Raw genomic sequence first — 27,185 nt, 5'->3', positions numbered from 1 at the left:
AGTAAACTAACGGAACCGCAGCAACTCGCCGCCGAAGCTGACCGATGGGAAAGCACCCGAGTTGGCCGTACTGGGCCCAGCGAACCGAACAGAACTGGCCAAGGGCCCCATCGCCCCCGTGGGGGGGGAGGAGGCCAGGGTCGGGGTAGAGACACCGGCCCGGTGACTCCCACAAGCAACCCCCCGCCCCCGGCCGGCAGGGGAAACCCTCCGATGCGACCCGGCTTCCGAGCCAACGTTACCTGCCACCGATGCCAGCGACCCGGCCACTATGCCAATGACCCCAACTGCCCGAAAAACCCGAACACGATACCCCGCCAGGTTGCGGCTGCCGCCCTGGGGGAAGAGCCAACCCCGGAAGATCAAGAAGAGTACGAGACCGACCCGCCCGAGTGGGAACCGGCCGCCATGTCCCTGGTTTGCTTAGGGGAACGAGACCTGATCCCGCGGGCCCCCCTTCCCGCCAACACGCAGAAGTACAGCCAGTGGGTCAACATTAATGGCCGCCGGGCGGAAGCCCTCCGCGACACCGGGGCCAGTGTGACCGCAGTCCGCTGTCACCTGGTGGCCCCGGACCAGATCTTGCCGAACATTCTTTGCCCTGTCCGGTCGGCCGACAACTCAGAAAGTCTATGTCGAATGGCCTGCGTCCCCTTCGAATGGGGAGGAGTATCCGGAATGCTGAAAGTAACTGTCCGCGATGATGCCCCCGTGGATTGCCTCCTGGGGAACGACCTCGAAAGTTCTCCTTGGGCAGCAGTCGAACGAAGAGAGCACCTGGGGATGCTAGGCCTTCCCGAATGGGTCTGTGTCACGACCCGGTCCATGGCCGCCCGGGCCGTCCCCAGCCCAGAGAAACCCGAGTGGCCGGAGCCTCCTCCCGCGATTGTCCCGGAGGAGGCCAACCCAGAAGCAAGGCCCCCGGCCCAAGCCGAAGAAGGACTCGGGCGGCTCCAGGACCTCCCCGACCTGGCCCAATGGCGTCAAGAGGGGGGTCCCACCCAGGAACAATTCCGTCAAGAACAAAGAACCTGTCCCTCCCTAGAGGGACTCCGACAACAAGCCCTGGCCCAGAGCGCAGGGGACACTGCAGGGGCACACTGGATCTACTGGGACAATGACCTGCTCTACAGTGAGCAAAGGATTGCGGAACTGGGGGCCAGTCGGGTACTGGTGGTGCCCCTTCACTTCCGAGACTTCCTCCTGAACTTAGCGCACGATGTCCCCCTTGCCGGACACCTGGGGCAAGATAAGACGTACAACCGCCTGGTGACCCACTTTTACTGGCCCCGAATGCGAAAGGACGTCACCAACCACTGCAAGGCCTGCCCTACCTGCCAAGCCAGCGGAAAAAGTGGCCGAAAGACCAAAGCACCCTTACAGCCCTTTTCCGTCGTCACCACCCCGTTCGAACGGGTGGGAATAGACATTGTGGGGCCCCTGGACCCCCGGACAGCACAAGGACACCGGTTCATCCTGGTCCTGGTGGACCACGCCACCCGCTATCCCGAGGCCGTCCCTCTCCGAACCGTGACGGCACCCGTGGTAGGCCGGGCCCTGATGGGGATCTTCTCCCGGGTGGGCTTTCCCCGGGAGGTCGTCAGCGACAGGGGCACGAACTTCATCTCGAAGTACATGAAGTCTCTCTGGCAACAGTGCGGGGTCACCTACAAATTCACAACCCCCTACCACCCACAAGGAAATGGATTGGTCGAGCGGTTTAACCGCACTCTCAAAGGGATGATCATGGGCCTAGAGGAACCCCTCCGTCGCCAGTGGGACGTGCTGCTTCCGTGCCTCCTGTTCGCCTACCGAGAGGTCCCTCAAAAATCCCTAGGCTTCAGCCCATTTGAACTCCTGTACGGACACCCCGTCCGGGGTCCCCTCAGCCTGATCAAAGAAGGTTGGGAGATGGCCCCGCAGAAATCTCCCCCTGATGTATACAAGTACCTCTTAACCCTCCGCAACCAGACCCGGCGGTTCAGGGAGATCGCCAAAGCAAACCTTGAAGCCAGTCAGGAAGACATGAAGAAATGGTATGATCAGCACGCCTCCTCTATCGAGTTCGAGCCGGGTCAGCAGGTCTGGGTGATGTCTCCGGTCGAACCCTGTGCCCTACAGGACAAATGGTCCGGACCCTTCAAGGTGATCGAACGCAAGGGGCCCGTCACCTACTTAATCGACATGGAATCCGCCCGGAACCCCCTACGGGTCCTCCACGCCAACAGACTCAAGCCCCACTTTGTACGCTCAGAACGTAGCCTCCTGATGGCTACCGATAATGGGACGGAAGAAGACTCCGAGCCCCTTCCTGACCTGCTGAGGGCCCTCGAGCAGGATGGCTCAGTGGAAGGGGTCAGACTCTCCGAGGCCTTGTCCCCGGAGCAACGGCAAGACTGTCAAGCTCTCCTGTCCCAATTCGCAGCCTTGTTCTCGCTCACCCCCGGGGTCACCCCCTGGTGCCTTCACGATGTGGATACCGGGGACAGCCCCCCTATTCGACACAGGGCGTACCGCGTACCAGATCGGGTGCGCGCCTGCATCCAGACCGAGGTATCCAAGATGCTGGCCCTGGGAGTGATTGAACCCTCGGACAGCCCCTGGGCCAGCCCCGTCGTCCTGGTCCCCAAAGCTGCCGCCCCGGGCGTGGCCCCTGAGCTCCGGTTCTGTGTGGACTACCGGGGACTGAATGCCGTTACCAGGACCGACGCTCACCCTATCCCCCGAGCAGATGAACTAATTGACCGTATGGGGTGCCGCCCGCTACCTGAGCATCTTCGATTTGACGGCGGGCTACTGGCAAATCGGCCTCACCCCCAGGGCCCAAGAACGATCCGCCTTCTCTACCCCGGATGGTCACTACCACTTCAGAGTGATGCCGTTCGGCATGAAAAACGCCCCAGCAACATTTCAACGACTCGTGAACCAGGTACTGGCGGGCCTCGAAGAATTCAGCGCCGCCTACCTGGACGACATCGCTGTGTACAGTCACCACTGGACCGACCATCTGCGGGAGGTTCTACACGCCCTCCGGCAGGCCGGGCTCACCATCAAAGCCAGCAAATGTCAGGTTGGCCAAGGGTCCGTGACGTACCTGGGACACCAAGTGGGAAACGGTCTGGTGGCCCCCCTCCAGCTCAAGATTGCTGCCATCCAGGCCTGGCAGCCCCCTACGACCCAAACCGAGGTCCGGGCCTTCCTAGGGCTCACCGGTTACTACCGACGGTTTGTGAAGGACTATGGCAGCATCGTGGGGCCCCTCATGGAGCTCACATCCAAAAAGAACCCCAAGACAGTCAACTGGACTCCGGACTGCCAGTCGGCCTTCGAGAGACTGAAGGCCGCCATGTGCACTGCCCCAGTGCTCCAAGCTCCCGACTACGGCTGGGAATTCATTGTACAGACGGACGCCTCCGATCATGGCGTGGGGGCCGTCCTCTCCCAACTCAACACCGAGGGAGTCGACCAACCAGTGGCATTCATCAGCCGACGCCTGCTGGCCCGGGAACAGCGCTGGAGCACCATCGAGAGGGAGGCCTTCGCTGTAGTATGGGCCCTCAAGAAGCTCCGGCCCTACCTCTTCGGCACCCCCTTTCGGGTCCAGACAGACCACCGACCCCTGCAATGGCTGATGCAGATGCGGGGGGAAAACCCAAAACTGTTGCGCTGGTCCATCTCCCTGCAGGGGATGGACTTCACTGTGGAGCATCAGCCAGGCCAGGACCACGCCAACGCAGACGGCCTGTCACGCTTCTTGCGCCTCGGCGAGGAGAGTACCCAAGAGGATGGCTGACTCTCCCTGCCTTCAGCTGGGGGGGACGCATGTTGGACAGGCCGCATGGCCGGGCCGCCTCCCCCCCGCACAACGGGGCCCGGACCCCGGCTCCCTCTGAATCCCCAGCAAGAGCCACCCCGACAACCCCCCCAAGGCAACCCGCACCCCGTCCACAACGGGACTTCTGCTCCTGAAACCCGTCAGTATCGGCTGGCCCTGGCCCCATCAGCACCCTGGCCCCGGCCCAGCCGCCATCTTTGGAACCTACACCACGAGGCCGCGTGGCCACGGCTCGACCCCAACCCCGGGCCTGGCCAGGCCCCGACATCAAGGCACCAACCTCCACCCAGGAGGTCGAGAGACCACTTGGCCGATCAATAAACGAAGGAGTCGTCAACGGCTCCCCTCCGCCAGGTGTTGATCGCCCCCGGCCTCCCTGGGCGCTGGCTCCACCCCCCTGCTGGGTGTCTGGACTCCCTCAGCCCGGACCTCCCGACCTCCAAGTGCGAGGGTCCGGACATCAAAGAGGACCAGACCTATAACTGGGGCAGCTCCAGACCAGCAAGGCAGTTGTATCCTGGAGTCGAGAGAAACTGAGACAACTCATCCTTGACGGACTGCTGGCGCTGCCGCAGCCCTGCCCTGTGATCCATCGCCCTGGCCTGCTGGCGCTGCCGCGGCCCTCTGCAACGTGAACCATCGCCTTGGCCTGCTGGCGCTGCCGCGGCCCTCTGCAACGTGAACCATCGCCTTGGCCTGCTGGCGCTGCCGCGGCCCTCTGCAACGTGAACCATCGCCTTAGCCTGCTGGCGCTGCCGCGGCCCTCTGCAACGTGAACCATCGCCTTGGCCTGCTGGCGCTGCCGCGGCCCTCTGCAACGTGAACCATCGCCTGGGCCTGCCGGCGCAACCACAGCCCGACCGTGCAGCCTCCTAAGCTCGAGGATTGTGAGCTGCCCTCCTGCCACGATGGTACCGATCCGGTACCCAGACTGTCCCGCTACCCCTTTCCCCTATAGAGACTAGAAGTGAGAGGACCCTCGAGTCCTGGTTCCTCTGTAACGCTGATAACCTTGCCACAAGAACTATATATAAAGAGTGTTGATCTCATCCTTGTGTGGTGTCTATCTGTGGGGAGGGAAGTAACCTATCTGTACGATTGTCGGAGACGGCCCTCATCGGAGGCCTCTCCCCCAGTCCTCGGCCGACCCTCCGGGTCTCCGTCTAACACCTCTGAACCCAGGCTCCGCACCCCCAGCTCTGACACCCACAAATCACCTTCCTCTGAACCCAGGCTCCGCACCCCCACCTCTTACACCCACAAATCACCTTCCTCTGATCCCCAGACCCTGCACCCCCACCTCTGGCACCCACAAATCACCTTCCTCTGATCCCCAGACCCTGCGCCCCCACCTCTGACACCCACAAATCACCTTCCTCTGTTCACCTGGCTCTACACCCTCTGCCTCTGTCACCCACAAATCACCTCCCTCTGAACCCAGGCTCCGCACCCCCACCTCTGACACCCACAAATCACCTCCCTCTGAACCCAGGCTCCGCACCCCCACCTCTGACACCCTCAAATCACCTCCCTCTGAACCCAGGCTCCGCACCCCCACCTCTGACACCCACAAATCACCTCCCTCTGATCCCAGGCTCCGAACCTCCACCTCTGACACCCACAAATCACCTCCCTCTGAACCCAGGCTCCGCACCCCCACCTCTGACACCCACAAATCACCTCCCTCTGAACCCCGGCTCCGCACCCCACCTCTGACACCCACAAATCACCTCCCTCTGAACCCAGGCTCCGAACCTCCACCTCTGACACCCACAAATCACCTCCCTCTGAACCCAGGCTCCGCACCACCACCTCTGACACCCACAAATCACCTCCCTCTGAACCCTGGCTCCGCACCCCCACCTCTGACACCCTCAAATCACCTCCCTCTGAACCCAGGCTCCGCACCCCCACCTCTGACACCCACAAATCACCTCCCTCTGAACCCTGGCTCTGCACCCCCCCTCTGACACCCACACATCACCTCCCTCTGAATCCAGGCTCTGCACCCCCACCTCTGACACCCACAAATCACCTCCCTCTGAACCCAGGCTCCACACCCCCACCTCTGACACCCACAAATCACCTCCCTCTGCACCCAGGCTCCGCACCCCCACCTCTGACACCCACAAATCACCTCCCTCTGAACCCAGGCTCTGCACCCCCACCTCTGACACCCACAAATCACCTCCCTCTGAACCCTGGCTCCGCACCCCCACCTCTGACACCCACAAATCACCTCCCTCTGATCCCAGGCTCCGAACCTCCACCTCTGACACCCACAAATCACCTCTCTCTGAACCCAGGCTCTGTACCCCCACCTCTGACACCCACAAATCACCTCCCTCTGCACCCAGGCTCTGCACCCCCACCTCTGACACCCACAAATCACCTCCCTCTGATCCCAGGCTCCGCACCCCCACCTCTGACACCCACAAATCACCTCCCTCTGAACCCAGGCTCCGCACCCCCACCTCTGACACCCACAAATCACCTCCCTCTGAACCCAGGCTCCGCACCCCCACCTCTGACACCCACAAATCACCTCCCTCTGAACCCAGGCTCCGCACCCCCACCTCTGACACCCACAAATCACCTCCCTCTGCACCCAGGCTCTGCACCCCCACCTCTGACACCCACAAATCACCTCCCTCTGATCCCAGGCTCCGCACCCCCACCTCTGACACCCACAAATCACCTCCCTCTGAACCCAGGCTCCGCACCCCCACCTCTGACACCCACAAATCACCTCCCTCTGAACCCTGGCTCCGCACCCCCTGCCTCTGACACCCACAAATCACCTCCCTCTGAACCCAGGCTCCGCACCCCCACCTCTGAAACCCACAAATCACCTCCCTCTGAACCCAGGCTCCGCACCCCCACCTCTGACACCCACAAATCACCTCCCTCTGATCCCAGGCTCCGCACCCCCACCTCTGACACCCACAAATCACCTCCCTCTGAACCCTGGCTCCGCACCCCCTGCCTCTGACACCCACAAATCACCTCCCTCTGATCCCAGGCTCCGCACCCCCACCTCTGACACCCACAAATCACCTCCCTCTGAACCCAGGCTCCGCACCCCCACCTCTGACACCCACAAATCACCTCCCTCTGATCCCAGGCTCTGCACCCCCACCTCTGACACCCACAAATCACCTCCCTCTGAACCCTGGCTCCGCACCCCCTGCCTCTGACACCCACAAATCACCTCCCTCTGATCCCAGGCTCCGCACCCCCACCTCTGACACCCACAAATCACCTCCCTCTGAACCCAGGCTCCGCACCCCCACCTCTGACACCCACAAATCACCTCCCTCTGAACCCAGGCTCCGCACCCCACCTCTGACACCCACAAATCACCTCCCTCTGATCCCAGGCTCCGCACCCCCACCTCTGACACCCACAAATCACCTCCCTCTGAACCCAGGCTCTGCACCCCTACCTCTGACACCCACAAATCACCTCCCTCTGAACCCTGGCTCCGCACCCCCACCTCTGACACCCACAAATCACCTCCCTCTGAACCCAGGCTCCGCACCCCCACCTCTGACACCCACAAATCACCTCCCTCTGAACCCAGGCTCCGCACCCCCACCTCTGACACCCACAAATCACCTCCCTCTGAACCCAGGCTCCGCACCCCCACCTCTGACACCCACAAATCACCTCCCTCTGAACCCAGGCTCCGCACCCCCACCTCTGACACCCACAAATCACCTCCCTCTGATCCCAGGCTCCGCACCCCCACCTCTGACACCCTCAAATCACCTCCCTCTGAACCCACGCTCCGCACCCCCACCTCTGACACCCTCAAATCACCTCCCTCTGAACCCAGGCTCCGCACCCCCACCTCTGACACCCACAAATCACCTCCCTTTGATCCCAGGCTCTGCACCCCCACCTCTGACACCCACAAATCACCTCCCTTTGATCCCAGGCTCTGCACCCCCACCTCTGACACCCACAAATCACCTCCCTCTGATCCCAGGCTCCGCACCCCCACCTCTGACACCCACAAATCACCTCCCTCTGAACCCAGGCTCCGCACCCCCACCTCTGACACCCACAAATCAACTCCCTCTGATCCCAGGCTCCGCACCCCCACCTCTGACACCCACAAATCACCTCCCTCTGAACCCAGGCTCCGCACCCCCACCTCTGACACCCACAAATCACCTCCCTCTGATCCCAGGCTCCGCACCCCCACCTCTGACACCCTCAAATCACCTCCCTCTGAACCCAGGCTCCGCACCCCCACCTCTAACACCCACAAATCACCTCCCTCTGAACCCAGGCTCCGCACCCCACCTCTGACACCCACAAATCACCTCCCTCTGAACCCAGGCTCCGCACCCCCACCTCTGACACCCACAAATCACCTCCCTCTGAACCCAGGCTCCGCACCCCCACCTCTGACACCCACAAATCACCTCCCTCTGAACCCAGGCTCCGCACCCCCACCTCTGACACCCACAAATCACCTCCCTCTGAACCCTGGCTCCGCACCCCCACCTCTGACACCCACAAATCACCTCCCTCTGATCCCAGGCTCCGCACCCCCACCTCTGACACCCACAAATCACCTCCCTCTGAACCCAGGCTCCGCACCCCCACCTCTGACACCCACAAATCACCTCCCTCTGCACCCAGGCTCTGCACCCCCACCTCTGACACCCACAAATCACCTCCCTCTGATCCCAGGCTCCGCACCCCCACCTCTGACACCCACAAATCACCTCCCTCTGAACCCAGGCTCCGCACCCCCACCTCTGACACCCACAAATCACCTCCCTCTGAACCCAGGCTCCGCACCCCCACCTCTGACACCCTCAAATCACCTCCCTCTGAACCCAGGCTCTGTACCCCCACCTCTGACACCCACAAATCACCTCCCTCTGAACCCAGGCTCCGCACCCCCACCTCTGACACCCTCAAATCACCTCCCTCTGAACCCAGGCTCTGTACCCCCACCTCTGACACCCACAAATCACCTCCCTCTGATCCCAGGCTCCGCACCCCCACCTCTGACACCCACAAATCACCTCCCTCTGAACCCTGGCTCCGCACCCCCTGCCTCTGACACCCACAAATCACCTCCCTCTGATCCCAGGCTCCGCACCCCCACCTCTGACACCCACAAATCACCTCCCTCTGAACCCAGGCTCCGCACCCCCACCTCTGACACCCACAAATCACCTCCCTCTGATCCCAGGCTCCGCACCCCCACCTCTGACACCCACAAATCACCTCCCTCTGAACCCTGGCTCCGCACCCCCTGCCTCTGACACCCACAAATCACCTCCCTCTGATCCCAGGCTCCGCACCCCCACCTCTGACACCCACAAATCACCTCCCTCTGAACCCAGGCTCCGCACCCCCACCTCTGACACCCACAAATCACCTCCCTCTGAACCCAGGCTCCGCACCCCACCTCTGACACCCACAAATCACCTCCCTCTGAACCCTGGCTCCGCACCCCCACCTCTGACACCCACAAATCACCTCCCTCTGAACCCAGGCTCTGCACCCCCACCTCTGACACCCACAAATCACCTCCCTCTGATCCCAGGCTCCGCACCCCCACCTCTGACACCCTCAAATCACCTCTCTCTGAACCCAGGCTCTGTACCCCCACCTCTGACACCCTCAAATCACCTCCCTCTGAACCCAGGCTCTGCACCCCCACCTCTGACACCCACAAATCACCTCCCTCTGATCCCCAGACCCTGCACCCCCACCTCTGACACCCACAAATCACCTTCCTCTGTTCACCTGGCTCTACACCCCCTGCCTCTGACACCCACAAATCACCTCCCTCTGAACCCCGGCTCCGCACCCCCACCTCTGACACCCACAAATCACCTCCCTCTGAACCCAGGCTCCGCACCCCCACCTCTGACACCCACAAATCACCTCCCTCTGAACCCAGGCTCTGCACCCCCACCTCTGACACCCACAAATCACCTCCCTCTGAACCCAGGCTCCGCACCCCCACCTCTGACACCCACAAATCACCTCCCTCTGAACCCAGGCTCCGCACCCCCACCTCTGACACCCACAAATTGAGGTGCCAGGTTATGACTCACAGGACATCTTGGCTCGCAGGACCCCGTTTATTTTTAGGGGAAAGAAGTAGGTTGACATCATAAGGAGCTTCCGTTTATCTTCTCATCTGTGGAGTGATCACAAAATCTCCTTTTCAGATTTGATGTTTGATATGGATATTCATAATATTTATTCAGTGCACCAATGCCCAAAGGCGTCTTGGCGCTGAGGTATATCAGATGAAGAAATTACATGAAAATGAGTCTTGTATAGGGCTGTCCTACCCTGGGGTGTCTAGGCGCTACAGCTCTGGAAACCGACCACTGCCAGAAACAGACTGCTCCAGCGATGAGAGAAGAGCGACAGCTCTGGCTGTTCTTTTCTTCAGATGTGGGGGCATCGGGTCCAGAGCCTGGCAGTACCAGGGATGAAGCTCCTGCCCCCCCCCTGTGCCCCCGGTTAGATCTTTTGACTTTGGGTGCTCACAGATTTCAAACTAACCGCGATCGAAGCGATCTACTGGGGGGGTGTACCATTGGAAGTGTTGTTTCAGATACTTAGACCCCACATCGTGCAGCGCCTTGAAGACCATGCATAGCGCCTTGAGCTCTATCTGCTTTTAATGGAAGCCAGTGGAGCTGGAGAGGCCCTGGGAGACAGATCGGAACTTGGGAGTTCGCCGCAGTCGTCGCACCGCAGCATTCTGAGGCATCTTTTCTTGATGTTAGTAAACAAGGTATCACAATAATCTATTTTGGAAATAATCAAAGTGAAAACTACATTTTCCTGTAGATCACACAGGAGGAACAGGAGAATTGTCCTTGGCGTCTTAAGCACGAAGAAAGACAATGATAGTATTGATAAACCCATCAAAAGAAAGATTACTATTAAAAAGCTTACAGGACATCATCTCGCAATCTGCAGCATGGAGTCGAGGAATCTTGATCAGTGACGTCATGATTACTGCCACTGACACCACAGTGGGCGGGGGGGGCTTCTCATGGGGATCTGGGGGAACATACAGTTTCTAAGATCCCACATGGCGCACCATCACTGGACTCTCTGCGCGGGGCTTGGCAAGCAGACCTGGGACCCATTGGCGATGGTGATTGGCGGGAAGCATTAGAGTCCCCTAGATTGGATGCCATCGCCTCGCGCCAACGCCTTATACAGCTGAAATACCTATTATGTGAGGGTTGGACTCATCGCTTCCCCATGCTCGCGTTGCGGGGGAGAAGAGGCCAATTTTATTCACACGGTGTGGTCATGCCCAGAGTTGGACAGGCTCTGGAAAGGAATTCATAGGTGTTTGGGGGAAAAATGGAAGCTCTTCATTTAGTGTGATTTCACTGTTTACAGTGGTATTCATTTACAATTAAAACGTAGTATTCATTTAGTATGCACGAAGACTAAGTAGTATGCCCACGAGCCGAAATATGCAAATGAGCGAATACTAGTTCTACTCAACTGCCCTTCAATTACATGATGAACACTTCAATTGATTGCTAAAAGAAGACTAGTAGTATTCTAGAAGAACAGTATTTGAAGATTAGTAGTATTCTGTTAGGGTTTATTTGCAGCTCTTGTGCTATTTCAAGAGCAAAATGAAGGCTAGTCTCATTGATTGTGACCACTGTTTGTAGACTAGTGGTATTCTTTGTGAGCAATATCTGAATACTAACGGACCACTATTTGAAGACTAGTGGTATTCTTTGTGAGCAATATCTGAATACTAACGGACCACTATTTGAAGACTAGTGGTATTCTTTGTGAGCAATATCTGAATACTAACGGACCACTGTTTGAAGACTAGTGGTATTCTTTGTGAGCAATATCTGAATACTAACGGACCACTATTTGAAGACTAGTGGTATTCTTTGTGAGCAATATCTGAATACTAACGGACCACTATTTGAAGACTAGTGGTATTCTTTGTGAGCAATATCTGAATACTAACGGACCACTGTTTGAAGACTAGTGGTATTCTTTGTGAGCAATATCTGAATACTAACGGACCACTATTTGAAGACTAGTGGTATTCTTTGTGAGCAATATCTGAATACTAACGGCAATGATTGTGAAGGCTCAAGTAAGACTAGCAGAATTGAAAGTGAATTTTAATTGAACACTATTGTGCTATTTCAAGAGCAAAATTAAGGCCCTTCTTTGCCCAGGTCTGTCCTCGTTTGCACGGAGAGCGTATACAAGCCTCAGATGCAGCGTGTAAATCTCACTCCTCTACATTACTGGGCTCAACCGCCCCTGGAAAAAGACAAGTGCATCACGCCTGAGTCCATTGGCACTGCAAACCCACTTACTGCCCGCCACGTTCTTCTTGGTGGGCTGTGCAGTCTCACTGCAGAACTGGTGGGTGTCGCGCCAGCGACTGAGAGCCTGGGCCTTTGAAAATAGAAACAAGGACGTCAGCCCGCGCATCCGCGAACTACTTTGTCATACAAGTGAGTGAAAGTCTGTGTATGCAATCCAGCCAATTGCATCAGAGCCTTACATTCGCTTGTATGAATCCACCGGGCGCCATAAGCGAAGGCACTGCACTGCGTTTATCGCCTGCATCTCAGGGGAGGATGTCTGAGGCCTGTTGCAGTTGCATCCAACAGCAAAATCGAAGGGATGTGGAGACAAACTAAAACCGCACCAGTCTAGTGCCTTTTCAGTTTGTCTCCGCATTCCTTCAATTTTACGGGCACTTTTGTAAAAATCGCAGCTTTTTTACAAAAGTGCTGATTTCCCGACAACCCGCGAAATCCTGGAGGGTCTGCCAAGTGAACTTTTTTCTTAAATATTCGGGACCTATCCTGTGGAGTGATTTATGTGTGGTGCAGAGAGCCATGAAGGCCAAACGTCTCTTACCCGGGAGCCAATGAAGCTCCGCTGAGGCCTGACAGACTGGTTGATATTTGGGTATTTTTGGACACGGGCTGCTCCTCATTTGGGCGGACGAGCGTCGCCCCACAAGCCCCAGAGCTGAAAAACAAAAATGGTAATAGAGTTTATATTTTACTGTTTTATTTTTCAGCAATCTGTCCTGAACTAAGTGTCAGGACGGGGCGGGGACAGCGCTGCCGAGTGGCAGCAGCAGGGAGCTGTGGGCTTAAATGCACATATCTCTTTGGCCGGCAGCCGTCTTGGGCCAGATATGCGCATTTTAAAGTTCTAGACAGCTGGGTGAGAGAAAGCACAGTCCTCTAGTGCTCTTAGGAGTGCTGGGAGAGGCCACTCTATCCAATCCTGGCCCTGCTTTCATGCTGTGAAAGCAGCGCCAGGATTGGATAGAGCAGATTCCTGCATCAGGAGCTTGCTAGTAGACACCCGGAGGAGTAGGATGTTGCGCATCAAAGGTAAGTTAATGTATTTATTTATTTCTTTGTGTGTCCCCCCCCATCCCCGACGCTCACCACCCTGGGTACAAGCCAGCCGGCACTGGTTTTTTTTGAGGAGGCGGGCTGCTGCGATCTGCAGAAGCTGGAGTTTATTTAGAGAACATGTTTGGATGCCCTGATAGAGGGCATTGCAATAGTCTAGCCTGGACAATACCAATAGGGAATAAAGGAAATCATTTTTCTCAGAGTTTTCATGATAAAGACTCAGGCTGGGGTGAGTTTGTTTATCTGATCTCTAAATGAAAGATCAAGGATCACCCCCAGGATCTTTACTTTCGAAACCGAAGTGAAAAGGGGGCGAAGAGATTGGGGCCACCTGGATGGGTTCCAAAATGAGGTCTGTTCCAAAAAGAAGGACCTCAGTTTTCTCAGAATTTAACTTTAGACTACTATGTTTCATCCTTTTGACAATCTCACCCGTGCAACTATTGAAGCGATAGGAGGCTTCCCCCTCATTGCTAGAGATGGACACAATAATGCGAGTCTCGTCTGCGTGTGAAATTGTTGAGAAACCAAAAGATATGATCAGTTTGGCTTGTGGGGGCCACATAAACGTTACAAACTGTGGGGCTCAGTGACAACTGTTGTGGATCCCCACAAGGCAGAGAGGAGGGTTTTGATTTAAATTCCCCAAGTGAAACTGACTGTTCTCTATTCATCAGAAAAGATTGGAGGAGATTTATTTCAGATCCGCTTAGCCCTACATTGACTCGACTGCCTAGAAGAACCACAAGACTCACGGTGTCGAAAGCTGCGGACAGATCTAAAAGAATGACCACAGCCGCCCCCCATTGTCCATGATGGATCTCCTCTCCTCTGTGGCCGCAACCAGTGCTGCTTCAGGGCTGTGATTTGTTCTAAAGCCATGTTGGGCTTAATCAAGAAGTTCAATTTTAATTCAAAAATTCCGGAAGGGTTGTGTTAAGGTGTTTTTTGAGAACTTTTGCTGGCATTGGCAGCCAATAGATCTGACGATTATTCTTTTCCTTGGTGGGGGTAAGAGATGATTTTTTTAACAGCGGAAGATTTGAATCTTTTTTCCATTCCATCGAGAACTGCCCTGACGTAAGGATATTATTTACTAGAGAAGTGAGGGGGGGATGCAACCGTCTCTACCACCGCTTGGAGGATTTTTGGAGGGCATGGGTCTGATGGAGCGGCACATATAGTATGGACAATGACCTCAAACGCTTCTTCTTTAGTAAGAAGGGGAACTCATTAGGCTCTTGTGTGCTTGATCTAGATAATTATTTTCCTGCAAGATCATTGTTAGTATAGTGACTCAAATCACTAATCACTGTACACTGCTTCAACCTTATCCTTGACAAAGTTGGCTAGATTGTCGCACAGCGATTGGCTCGGTGTCACTGTACCAATGGAACTGAAGCTAGAGACCAAATTGATAACTTTAAAAAGTTTGCTTGAAGAGTTTTTAGCTTGATTGATCTTGTCTGTAAAATACTGAGTTTTCTCCAAAACTATTAGCTTTTTAGGTTTCGCCTATTATCATTCGCTTGCAAATGTAATAGGCGAGAATTCAAGTGCTCCATTGACTCGTCAAACCACTGCGGTTTTTCCACAGTGCATGTGAGTCACGTGACCACAAAAGTGGGTCACGTGACCACACAAGCACGCGCATCTCCCTAATCTGCCTGCCACACTTCTCCTCCCCTCGCTCGCATTCCCGCCCCCCCACCAGGCTCTCCCGCCCCCATCCGGCTTCCCTCCGGCCATTTGCCAGCATTGCAAAGCCATTTGCCAGGAGCTCTCCCCCGCCCGCAGCTTGACAATGTAAACTCCTATCGCTACAATACGTATCAGTTTGCAGTTAGTAATCTCTCTTAAACTGCCTATGCACTCCCACCCACACAGAAATAGTACTGCGACTTCCTCATTTCTATCTATGCTTGCATCTGTTTCTCACTAGAGCTAGGGGTTGCACACGCTTCCCCTGGCACAGTCGTACTCCGTTAACATATTGGATTCTACGCATGCCCGCCCAGTGAAGCCCCCAGGCACTTCGGGTGTAACCCCACCCTCTCGCAGATGCAGGACTGCGGGACAGTACACATGGACCTTGGAATGCCAGGGAGTGCACACGCGCCTTTTACGCTGAATAAGAAATGTTATATTTATATATGGTTATTGGCATTGTCAATAACAATATATAAATATAAAATGTCATTTACAAAACCAATAGCTCCAACTTACCAAATGTGAAACCTATTGGCAACGCCAGTGCTTGTTATAATCTTGAATCATTTGTTAATAATTCTTTTCCTTGTTTAGGTTATAGTTCCTTCTCCATATCTTTTCTTGCTTGGGGCATTTCTGTCTAAAGGCCCCAAGCTCCTGACAAAACCAAGAGGCTGTTGGCTTATATCTGTGGCTTATGCTGGATCTTGGCGTGGCCAGCATTCGTATAGCTGAATTAATCCTGTTAGTACGCATAGCCGTACCTATATTTGAGTCATTGGTTAGAGTGTGTTGGGTAGCAGATAGCAAAACCAAACGGGGTGATGGACGGAGTGTTGAACATTGCAAGCACTCACCCCCAGTCAACTGATCTGGGTGTAATCCATCATCATTCTTTAACTCACTCCGCCACCCCAGTTCAGACATGGCTATATGCAAATCAGTCTGACCCTGTGCCTCATGGGAACAGTCCAGCCCGAACTGCCAAGTCATGTCTCCCTGGACTGGAAACAAGCATCCTGGGAATGGTTTCTGGCTAATCAGCCGTCATCAGCCAGGCTAGCTTGAATCCAGTGGCAAAGTGAGCAAGGGACCCACGTCTGGGCATACCCTGCCAACTTCGGGCGAACAAAGCAAAACCAGAGGGGATGATGGACGGAGCGTTGAACATTGCAAGCACTCACCTCCAGTCAACTGATCTGGGTTTAATCCATCATCATTCTTTAACTCACTCTGCCACCCCAGTTCAGACATGGCATATGCAAATCAGTCTGACCCTGTGCCTCATGGGAACAGTCCAGCCCGAACTGCCCCATGATGGGTGTACCCCATCTTCTAGGTGGTACCCTGGAGACCAATGTTCTTGCAGGACCAGAAATCGTACTCTTGGAAACTATTTGTGAACTGCCTTTCCGCCTGAGCAAATATACCTGTGTAGCTCTGTTCATGGGACACTCTGGAGGAAGGTTTACGTATGCCCTCGCCAGGAGTGATTTTCAAACATTTCTCAATATGGACAAAGATTAGAGAAGAGTTGCGGCAGAGCCTCAAAACATGCAAGATGGTAGGTTACCCAGACTCAAAAGGGGGCATCTTCAACCTTGCAATGTTGCTTACCACTTCCTTCGGCCCCAGTCTGTAGATCTGCTGACGCACGGCAACATAAGACCTACGTACAGAAACCGGTCCCAGGATGCTTGTTTCCGGTCCAGTGAGGACATGGCTTGGCAGTTTGGGCTGGACTGTTCCCATGAGGCACAGGGTCAGACTGATTTGCATATGGCCATGTCTGAACTGGGGTGGCGGAGTGAGCTAAAGAATTATGATGGATTAAACCCAGATCAGTTGACTGGGGGTGAGTGCTTGCATTGTTCAACACTCCGTCCATCATCCCCTTTGGGTAGCAGATAGGACATCCGTGAGTTCTCGTATATTAATTTTATACCATGCCCTAGTTTTTAAGACTCGTGCGCTGTTTTCTTAGCTGGGGGATTTGAGGCACCGATCTTTAAACTGAAAATAACAGCTTTATGGTCCGACCACGCTAATGGTAGTAAGGCCTCAAGCTGTAGATCTGGATGGCTGGAAAAAAATACCATCTAAGACATGCCCGGCCTTATGAGTGGCATCATTCACCCTCCGACTGAGGTTAAAACAGCTAAGATTGTCCGAGATGTTCTGTATCTTTGTTATTTATATCTTCCAAAAGGAAGTTGTAGTTGCCTAAGTTAGTATAGTTATTGCAGGCTAGATTCATGAATTCCCTTAAGGACCTCCAAAAATGTACTTTTGGTTCCGGAGGCCTGTATATCAGGAGTCCATGAAAGGTTGAGGTATTAGGTAGTTGATAGCTAAACGATAGTGCTTCGCTATCTATCCCAAAAGAAACCTCCTATCAGCCAACCTCGTCCTCACCGAAACCCTGCGCATCCACAGAGCAAAAGCAGGGGGAAGATCCTTCTACATTGCGGCCAAGACCTGGAACGAGCTCCCGATCGACATCAGACACGCTACCTCCCTGAACACCTTCAGGAAAACTCTCAAGACTTGGCTTTTCGGCTGAACGGACCTGCTGACCCCCCCCCCCCTCCCCCCAGCACCTGGAGACCCTCACAGGTGAGTAGCGCGCTTACAGTTCCTCTGATTGATTGTTTGATTGATAATGTTTATTGGCTCACACAGTACCTCTAAATACGTACGGTAGAGAACCGCTAGGCCGCCTCTACGGTTCATTCTGCGATTCACTGTGGTAATGGCGTACCCCACTGGGATGGCCATGATTAAATCGGGGTTCGATGCCTCATCCACCCAGGTCTCAATTAAAAAATCAATATCTGGGGCATAGGTGTCTATGTGATTAGAAATATTGTGCTTGTGCTTAATAACAGATCTAGTATTCATCAGTACACATTTTAGTAATTATTGGCTTGTGGGGGGGGGGGTATCAGTGTTGCTGTTAGCGGCTGATAGTGGTCCAGTGTGACACATAAAAAAAGCAGTGCACACAGTGATAACTGTCTAACCTCCAGCCCCCCAGGAATAAAAGGTCTTTCGCATGTCACCTCTTGACTGCATGCACTTTAATGTTCTGTTTTTGAAACAAGGCCCTTGTATGAATCAGGTGTTTATTACTATCTCTTTCTGTGGTCCATTGGAGTATTTTGGTTGCCATTGCTCTCCCGAACATCAAAGTCATAGGACTTTCAATCAATCAATCAATCAATCAATCAATCAATAATCTTTATTTCGGCGCATTATGCCATAAAAGAGTACAAAACAGTAAAACAGCATTCACGGATGATGATACAATTCATTGGTGCAAACAGCGAGAAATAATAAAAAAGATACGCATCAGGATAATACATAATTTCATTGTGACACATCCTACTACTAAAAGAGTGGATATCAATCAATAAGGGTTAAAAGCCTACGCTTGTGCCACATGGCAGCCAGATATTGTGAGACAGCAAAAACAATATGCCTGGTCGTATCTGTTTTTAAAATTCTAAAAGCATGCATGCACTGTACAAAACCCACATTTCTACAGAGTGGTACTAGCCAATGCTTCCTGGATTTGCTGTATGCTGGACAAAAAAAAAGAACATGAAGTTCACTTTCTGTTCACAGCTACATCCGGGACAATTCTTGTGCGCATCACCTGACCATTTATTCGTGAAGGCTCTTAAAGGTAAAGTGCCATATCCCCATTGTAGATAAAGTTTTCTGGCTACAACAGGATAAATATCATCCATAAATTCCTCAACTAAATAAAAATCTTTAATTGTTAAGAAAGAGAGAGTTAGGGTGCCAGCATGGGTATCAGAAAAAGCAGCGGTAAATTGGTGATCCGCTAATATCCTAGTAAATGACTTAAGAGAAACTTCTTTGCAACTCCTCTCAGGGTCATACCACAAGGAGGGTAATCCCACTCTCACTAGTTCCCTCTTTATGAACATGAGCCAGGGAATTTTGGCTGCATAGGACTTTCACTTGTGGTCGAGTGGGGTGCAGAAGGATAAGCTCGTAGAACTCAGTACTGTTTGTAGAATCAGCTTCTCAAGAGTCGCACGCTGCACTGCTTTCTTTAGCGTACTCATAAACTGCTCAACAAGTCCATTGGCTTGTGGCCATAAGGATGTGATCTGTTCATGCTTTTTGTTCAGATGCTCCAGAAATTCTTTAAATTCTTTGCTGTTGAAATGTGGACTATTGTCAGACTTCACAATGGCCGGCAAGCCCCATATTGCAAGGATGTTATCAAGTTTTTCGATTGCTGCTCACGTGTTACGGATGAGGGATTTTCGACCAAAGGAAAAAGTAAATATTCATCTATAATTACCATTTAACAATGTCCATTGATGAGTGGGCCAAAGAAAACGATGGCTATTCTCTCCCACATGTGTTTAGGGAGTTCTGACATGTTCAGACTATGTTACATAACTTTGGTTGACAGGCAGTTACATATGTGACAGGCCTTTAGTTCCTTTTCAACTCTTTCATCTACATATGGAAACCAAACACGGTCTCAGAGAGCTCTTTTTGTAGCAACAACAAGATGTCCTTCGTGAGCCACTTCTATCACCTTTCGTCGTAGACTCTCCGGAATCGGGATCCTTGATCCTCATTATATAACTTCTTCCTGAGTTACGGACAATTCATCTTCAACATTCTTTTGCTTTTTGATATTCACCATCATTACTGAGAGGTCTAATGTGTTTGTTTCAAGACTGATGTGTAATTATGTCTTTTAACTTTAGCAGGTCACTATCATGACTTGTCCCAGTGGGCTAAGGATGCAGCAGCTCGTGTGCTTGACAATGAATGTGATGTGGGCCTCAGCCGTTTTGGATGGAGTACCATGACCTTCAATAGGCACTCTTGAAAAGTAGTCAGCAGGATTTTGATCCTTTCCTGTCCTTGCACTATTGTATAATCGTACTCTTTCAATCGTAATCCCCATAGTTCAGTTCGAGAAGGCATTTTGGATTACCGAAGATGGTCAGCAAAGAATGATGATCAGTCACCAGCGTAAAAGGCTTTCTGTACAGGAATGCACGGATATGTTCACAAGCTCCTACTACAGCCAAACTTCCCCTCTCAGGCTTGAGAAAGGATGTTCTATTTCAGACAAACTTTTACTAGCATAGACCACAATATGTCATCTTGCATTTGGGCATCCACGTGCTGTGCAAGTATAGCGTCTAACCCAACGGGGCTAGCGTCTGCCACAATTTCTGTGTGGATCTTTGGATTGAAGTACGCCATGTCATTTTCTATGACATGGTTGATTCTCTTGAAACACTCTTCACATTCTCGTGACCATTACATAGAAGTGTTTTTCTTTGTTAACTCCCATAATGGAGCACTGTCAGTGGCAAAGTCCTTTATGTATTGTGAACAGTGCTGGCCATCCCAAGAAACGAGCGTACCGTTATAATAATCATAGCATTTATAAAGCGTGCTATATACCCGTGGGGTTTCAAGGCGCTGGGGGGGGGCCGCTACTGGTCGAACAGCCAGGTCTTGAGGCATTTTCTGAAGGTCAGTAGGTCCTGGGTCTGCCGTAGGTGTAGGGGGAGGGTGTTCCATGTCTTTGAGCGAGGTGGGAGAAGGATCTGCCGCCGGTGGTGGCTCTGCGGAAGCGGGGGAAGGAGGCGAGGGCGAGGTCGGCGGATCGTAGCTGGCGAGTGGGGGTGTAGAGGTTGAGGCGGCTGTTGAGGTATGCCGGTCCGGTGTTGTGGACTGCTTTGTGTGCATGGGTGAGGAGCTTGAAGGTTACTCTCTTGGTGACTGGAAGCCTGTGCAGGTGTTTCAGGTTCGGGGTGATGTGGCTGCGTCGTGGGATGTTGAGAATCAGCCATGCGGATGCATTCTGGATGCGTTGGAGCCGTTTGAGGAATTTCGCCGAGACTCCTGCATAGAGGGCGTTTCCGTAGTCCAGTCTTCTGCTGACAAGGGCCTGCGTGACCGTCCTTCTGGTTTCGGTGGGGATCCACTTGTAGATCCTGCGCAGCATGCGAAGGGTGTTGAAGCAGGAGGAGGAGACGGCGTTGACCTGCTTTGTCATGGAGAGGGTGGAGTCGAGGATGACCCCTAGGTTGCGTGCGTGGTCGATCGGGGTGGGTGCTGTTCCTAGCGAGGTGGGCCACCAGGAGTCGTCCCAGGCTGAGGGGGTGGGTCCGAGGATGAGGACCTCAGTCTTGTCTGAGTTCAGCTTCAGTCTGCTGTTTCTCATCCAGTCTGCGATGGCCGTCATTCCCTCGTGGGGGTTGGTTTTGGCCGTGTGGGGGTCTTTGGTGAGGGAGAGGATCAGCTGGTTGTCGTCTGCGTAGGAGTTGATGTTGAGGTTGTGCAGTTAGGCAATGCGGGCGAGCGGGGCCATGTAAACGTTGAACAGCTTGGGGCTGAGGGAGGAGCCCTGGGGTACGCCGCAGATGATCTCGGTGGCTTTGGATCGGAAGGGAGGGAGGCGGATGCTCTGTGTTCTGCCGGATAGGAAGGAGGTGGTCCAGTCCAGGGTCTTTTCTTGTATTCCTGCGTCGTGGAGGCGTGTGCGTAGGGTGTGGTGGCAGACTGTGTCGAAGGTGGCCGACAGGTCCAGGAGGATAAGGGCCACAGTGTCCCCGTCGTCTAGCAGGGTTCTGATGTCGTCTGTGGCGGCTAGGAGGGCTGTCTCGGTGCTGTGGTGGCGGCGAACTCCGGACTGGGATGCGTGTAGGATGTTGTTTTCCTCGAGGAACCTGGTCAGTTGTATGTTGACGGCCTTCTCGATTTCCACCAGAAAAGGAAGCAGGGAAATGGGACGGAAGTTCTTGAGGTCCTTGGGGTCAGCCGTGGGATTTTTCAGGAGGGCGTTGATTTCAGCATGCTTCCAGTCCCCTGGGAAGGTCGCCGTTTTGAAGGAGCAGTTGATGGCCTTCCGGAAGTGGGGTGCGATGGTGGTGCTGGCCCTGTTGAAGACGTGATGTGGGCAGGGGTCTGTCAGGGAGCCGGAGTGCACAGAGTTCATGATCTTGATGGTGTCGCTGATGTCGATGTTTGCCCAGGCGGTTGGTGTGGGTGGCGGTCGTGTGGGTCTCGGTGATGGCTGGGGTGGGCATGGTGATGAAGCTGTCGTGGATGTTTGTGATCTTGCGGTGGAAAAAGGTGGCGAGTGAGTCACACAGTTCTTGTGAGGGGGGATGTCGAGTTATTTCACGATGTTGAAGAGCTCTTTGCTGTTGTGTGCGTTGTGGTCTAGGCAGTCTTTGTCGGATGCTCTCTCAATGGCTCTAATGAGGTGGTGGTGGCTGCGGGTGGCGTCCTTGTGCATAGTACGGCTTTCCAGGGTTCGTTCGCGGATCCAGATCTACTCTAGCTTCCGGCAGGTTTTCTTGGATGTTTGCAGGTCTTGGGAGAACCAGCTTGCTTTCTTCCTGGTGTGGCGGGTGGAGGGGTTCTTGATGGGGGCCAGGGCATTGGCGCAGTCTTCGATCCAGTGTCTGAGGTTGTAGGCTGCGGCGTCTCGGTCGGTCGGTTCTGCTGGCGGGTGATGGGCAAGGGTGGCGTTTAGCTGATCGTCGGTGACTTTGCTCCAGTGGCGACGGGGCATCTGTTGGTTGCGGTGGGGCGTGACCGGTTTTCAGTTGAGTGGATGCAGCGGTGGTCGGTCCAGTGGAGTTTGGTGGTGTAGTTGAAGGAGACGTGGGTGCTGGCTTAGAAGATGGGGTCCAGGGTGGGTGTCGTGATGAGTTGCCGGAGTCCGAGGTTGGCGATCATGGTGGAGGATTTGGGGTCGTTGTTGTTCTCGAGGTGGAAGTTCAGATCCCCGAGGAGGATGTAGTCCGAGGAGACATGGGTGTGGGCGCTGACCAGGTCGGCGATTGTGTTGCAGAAATGTGGTACCATTGAAAAATCTTGTAGGAATTCAGCATTTGTCAAGGCTTGGACTTTTGCAGGATCAGGCGTCATGCCCCCATCAGAAAAGATACAATCAAATTATTTTAGCTTTATCTTATTGAACTCACACTTGTCTGCGTTTAAAGTCAAAACGGCATCATTGAGTAATTGACCTGCTTGTGTGAGGGCTCTATAGTGCTCCTTCGGGGTAGCTCAAAAAACCAATATGTTATCTCTATAGTTAACTGCATTCAAAACAGTATGTATGATGTGTCATATGACGTCTTGGAAAAGTTCTCAAGCTGATGACACACCAAAACTAAGTCTCTTGTATCTAAACAAACCAACATGTGTAGCAAAAGTTGTGATATAGCTGCAACTTTCTACTAGTTCTAACTGATGATAACCTTTATTCGGATCAGTCAAGAGAAGATTTTGGCACCATTCAATTGTGGGATTCATTTTTCAGCAATGTGCGGCCCTGGATTCCGCTCTCCTTTAGTCACTTTGTTTGCCTGGCGGATGTCAACACATATGCGCACAGCTCTTTCACTGTCGTTTTTAGGCACTACTACTATGGGAGAAACCCATAGCGTTACACCAGTGGAACATTCAATAATATCATGCTTAATTAATGTTTCAAGTTCTTTATCAACAGTTTCCTGTAAATGAAAAACAATGTGTCTATGTCTCTGAGCAACAAGATGGACATCCTCATTAATATGCAATTTTACTTTCATGGTCTTTAATTTTCCTAAACCATGAAACAATGAAGGGAATTGAATTACTAGGTTGTGAAGACAATTCATGTTGTAATTCACAGAGATCAGTCTCATGTCGGCAGCCATATTGAAACTGAGCACACAGGCACTTCCTGCTGTACCGTGAAGCACATGGATCAGTGCTTGCACTTTAGTGCTTCATTGTCTCTATAAACAAACCTTTACTTTTCATAGGTGTCGATGTAGTCCAAGTGTACACTTTGGTCTTTGACAGCATAGGCTGGGGTAATGGAGACAGTTCATTGTACTATTCTTCAGGCATTATATTTATCGAGGCACTCCTATTGATGATAAAAGGCATTGACTATCCATTTATTTTCAATGTAATCTTCGGATAGTAGTTGTATTATTTTGTTGCTTTGACATGTCGACTTTTCTTTTGACTCCTCACATGCAACCAGTTCGATGTGACGTTTTTCTGAGGTAAGCTTTGACGTGGCACAATCACTTTCTTTACTTTTACTTATTATTGAGGCTGAAGTACTGTTTGTCAATGACGTAGATGACGATCAACTTTGTTGAGTACTTATTTGCCTCAACAGATGTTGCCACTTGGCCTTGTGGGCGTGCATCAAACGTTGCTTCTGAAACGTTCTGGTGGCCATTTTGTCTTCGTGCCGTGAGGCACTTACTTTTTCCTTCACTCTGCACATTGTCACAAATGGTTCTCTTTACCACAGCCCTTGCATTTTTTACCAGAGGCGGGATACTTTCCTTCATGTGGAAATACAAATCCACACATTTCAGAGTTGTGCTCCTGAGGCGGAAAGCCGGGAGCGAGGCATCTCTTTTTAAAAACTTTGAGTGTCACAGATTGAATTGTGTTTTAAACTTTAAACTGTCACAGAATACTTGTGTAGTTTTTAAAATTTCACTCACTTGTTGCTAGCAAGCAGTCACAGTGTAGCAGCGCTCCCTCGCCACGAGCGGAAGCCACGCCCCCTGCCTAGGCCACGCCCCACACCGCTTAGGCCACGCCCCCAAGCCGACCACTACAAAGGCGTCGATTTTGGGCGCCAGGCAGATTTCAGAGTTGTGCTCCTGAGGCGGAAAGCCGGGAGCGAGGCATCTCTTTTTAAAAACTTTGAGTGTCACAGATTGAATTGTGTTTTAAACTTTAAACTGTCACAGAATACTTGTGTAGTTTTTAAAATTTCACTCACTTGTTGCTAGCAAGCAGTCACAGCGTAGCAGCGCTCCCTCGCCACGAGCGGAGGCCACGCCCCCTGCTTAGGCCACGCCCCCAAGCCGACTCCTCCCCCACCTGCAACGGTACAAATTATGTGCATATCTCGGTCGCGCAGCGGGCCCGCCGTTTGCGCGCCGAAGGCGCGCCTAAGGCAAGCCCGTCTGCACCTGTCCGCGCTCGAACGGGCTCAGGGCCAGACCCTATGCCGGGCTCAGACACCAAGAGGGTGAGTTACTCGCGTCGTGCCCTTCTAAGTCTTAGACCTACAAATAACACATTGTGCAATTATGTACATGACTCAGATGGACTCTTTATAAATGGTACACTCTGCCACCCAGTCCACCTACAACTCACCCAGGCACCGACCTCACACTCTGGCCTAAAACTAGCAGAACTGAACTGCAGGTCGCTCCCCATGCACGCCCTGCTTATCAATCCCCTGCTTGTGGACCACGAGCTAGACATCCTGTTCCTCACGGAAACGTGGCTCACTACACACTCGGACTCGGATGTGGTCTTAGCCCTGCCCCCGGGTTTTCTCATCCAGTCCCAATTACGTCCCTCTGGCAGAGGAGGCGGACTAGCCATCCTGCACAGAGATCACTTTTCCTGCAGAATCAGCGATGCACACATCATGGACTCAGAGAGCTGCCACTTTACCATCCAGCTGGCCCCGACATCCTCACTGACAGGCCTCTTGGTGTATCGCCCCCCCCGGGCACTCTGGCTCCTTTGCTAGCGCCCTACTAGAATCTATAGCAGCACTGGCCCATTCCACACCCAACTTCACTGTGCTAGGGGACCTTAATATCCACTTCGATGATCCCCTAGACACAGGGGCTGCCAACCTGATTCTAGACCTGGCTGCCTATGGTCTCCAACTGGCCAATTCTGGAGCCACCCACATCAAGGGCGGGCCACCTGCTAGACCCAGTTTTTACTAATGTTTACACCCTCCAGGCCAAAGCTTCTTGCCCCCTCCCCTGGACGGACCACTTTTTGGTCCCTCTTTTTTGGCCAGGAGAATTTAGGAAGCCCCACAAGCCGGTCATGTATACCCGAGACAGGGCATGGTCCAGACTCTCAACAGAGGACTGGGCCAGAGCCCTGGAATCAACGACCCCCGCTCCCTCATGGGATCCTATCATAGCAGACAGCAACTTCAGGAAGTGGATCTCCAACTCTCTCGATTCCATCCTCCCTATAAAAACCCGCGAAGATAAAAGCGGAAAGACAGGGTCAGCCCCCTGGTTCAGTCCGGAACTCAGAACCCTCCGCAAGGAATGTAAAAAAGCGGAGCGACTGTGGAGGAAGGACTGGCTCCATTCTAGTAAGGAAGCCTACCGAGGGTCGGTGAGAGCATATAAATCTGCTCTGAAACTTACTAAAGCCTCTTACTACGATGAGAGGATAAAAAATGCCACCAACTCGGCGAGGGAATCCTATCTCATTGCCAAAGAGCTCCTAAAAATACCACAACCCCCATCATCTAACAGGACCCTTCCGGACAGGAGCAATGAACTTGCAAACTACTTTACCTCCAAAATCTCCCACATCCTAGCCTCACTCCCGCAGCCTAGCCAGCTAACCTACAGGGACAACGCTGTGCCTGCCACCCGTCCAGGAGACACCTCTCACCCACAGCTGACCGCTTTTAGGGCGGTTTCGCTGGACGAGGTTGGAAAGACTCTGGCCAAGGTGAAAAGCGGCTCCCCGTGTGACCCCGCTCCCATGAGATTCCTGCAAGCAGTTGCCCCTGCGATCGTGTCCCCTATCATGGAGCTGATCAACACCTCGCTGTCCCAAGGCTCCGTCCCTCCTAGCTGGAAGGGGGCGGTAGTTAAAGCCCTTTAAAAAAAAAAACAATTGGACCCCACCGATCTGGCCAACCACAGACCGATCTCGCTCCTCCCGGGCATCAGCAAAATGGCCGAGAAACTGGTCAACGCCCAGCTGTCCCAGTTCCTGGAACTCAATAACCTGTTGCGTCGGTCCCAAACTGGGTTCCGTCCTGGCCAAGGCACGGACACCGCCCTCCTCGCAGTCATCGAGGAGGCAAGGTGCATTCTAGACTCAGGGGGGTCAGTGAGTGCAGCCTTTGACACGGTGAACCACCGTGTCTTGCTCCACCGGCTGGCCAGGGCGGGACTCGGGGGCACCGCGTTGGCCTGGATAGAGTCTTTTCTGTTGGGCCGTTCGTTCCAGGTCTGGGATGGCAACTCCCGCTCTGATTCCCCGCCTCTGACTAGTAGGGTGCCCCAGGGGTCCTCACTCAGTCCCACCCTGTTTAACGCCTATATGGCCCCTTTAGAGGACATAGTTGCCCCCTTCGGCATCAAGATTGTGAGCTATGCGGA

The sequence above is a fragment of the Lissotriton helveticus genome, chromosome 5_1 (genome assembly GCF_964261635.1).
Source record: "Lissotriton helveticus chromosome 5_1, aLisHel1.1, whole genome shotgun sequence".
NCBI lineage: Eukaryota > Metazoa > Chordata > Amphibia > Caudata > Salamandridae > Lissotriton > Lissotriton helveticus.
Note: the sequence above shows the minus strand (reverse complement) of the source record.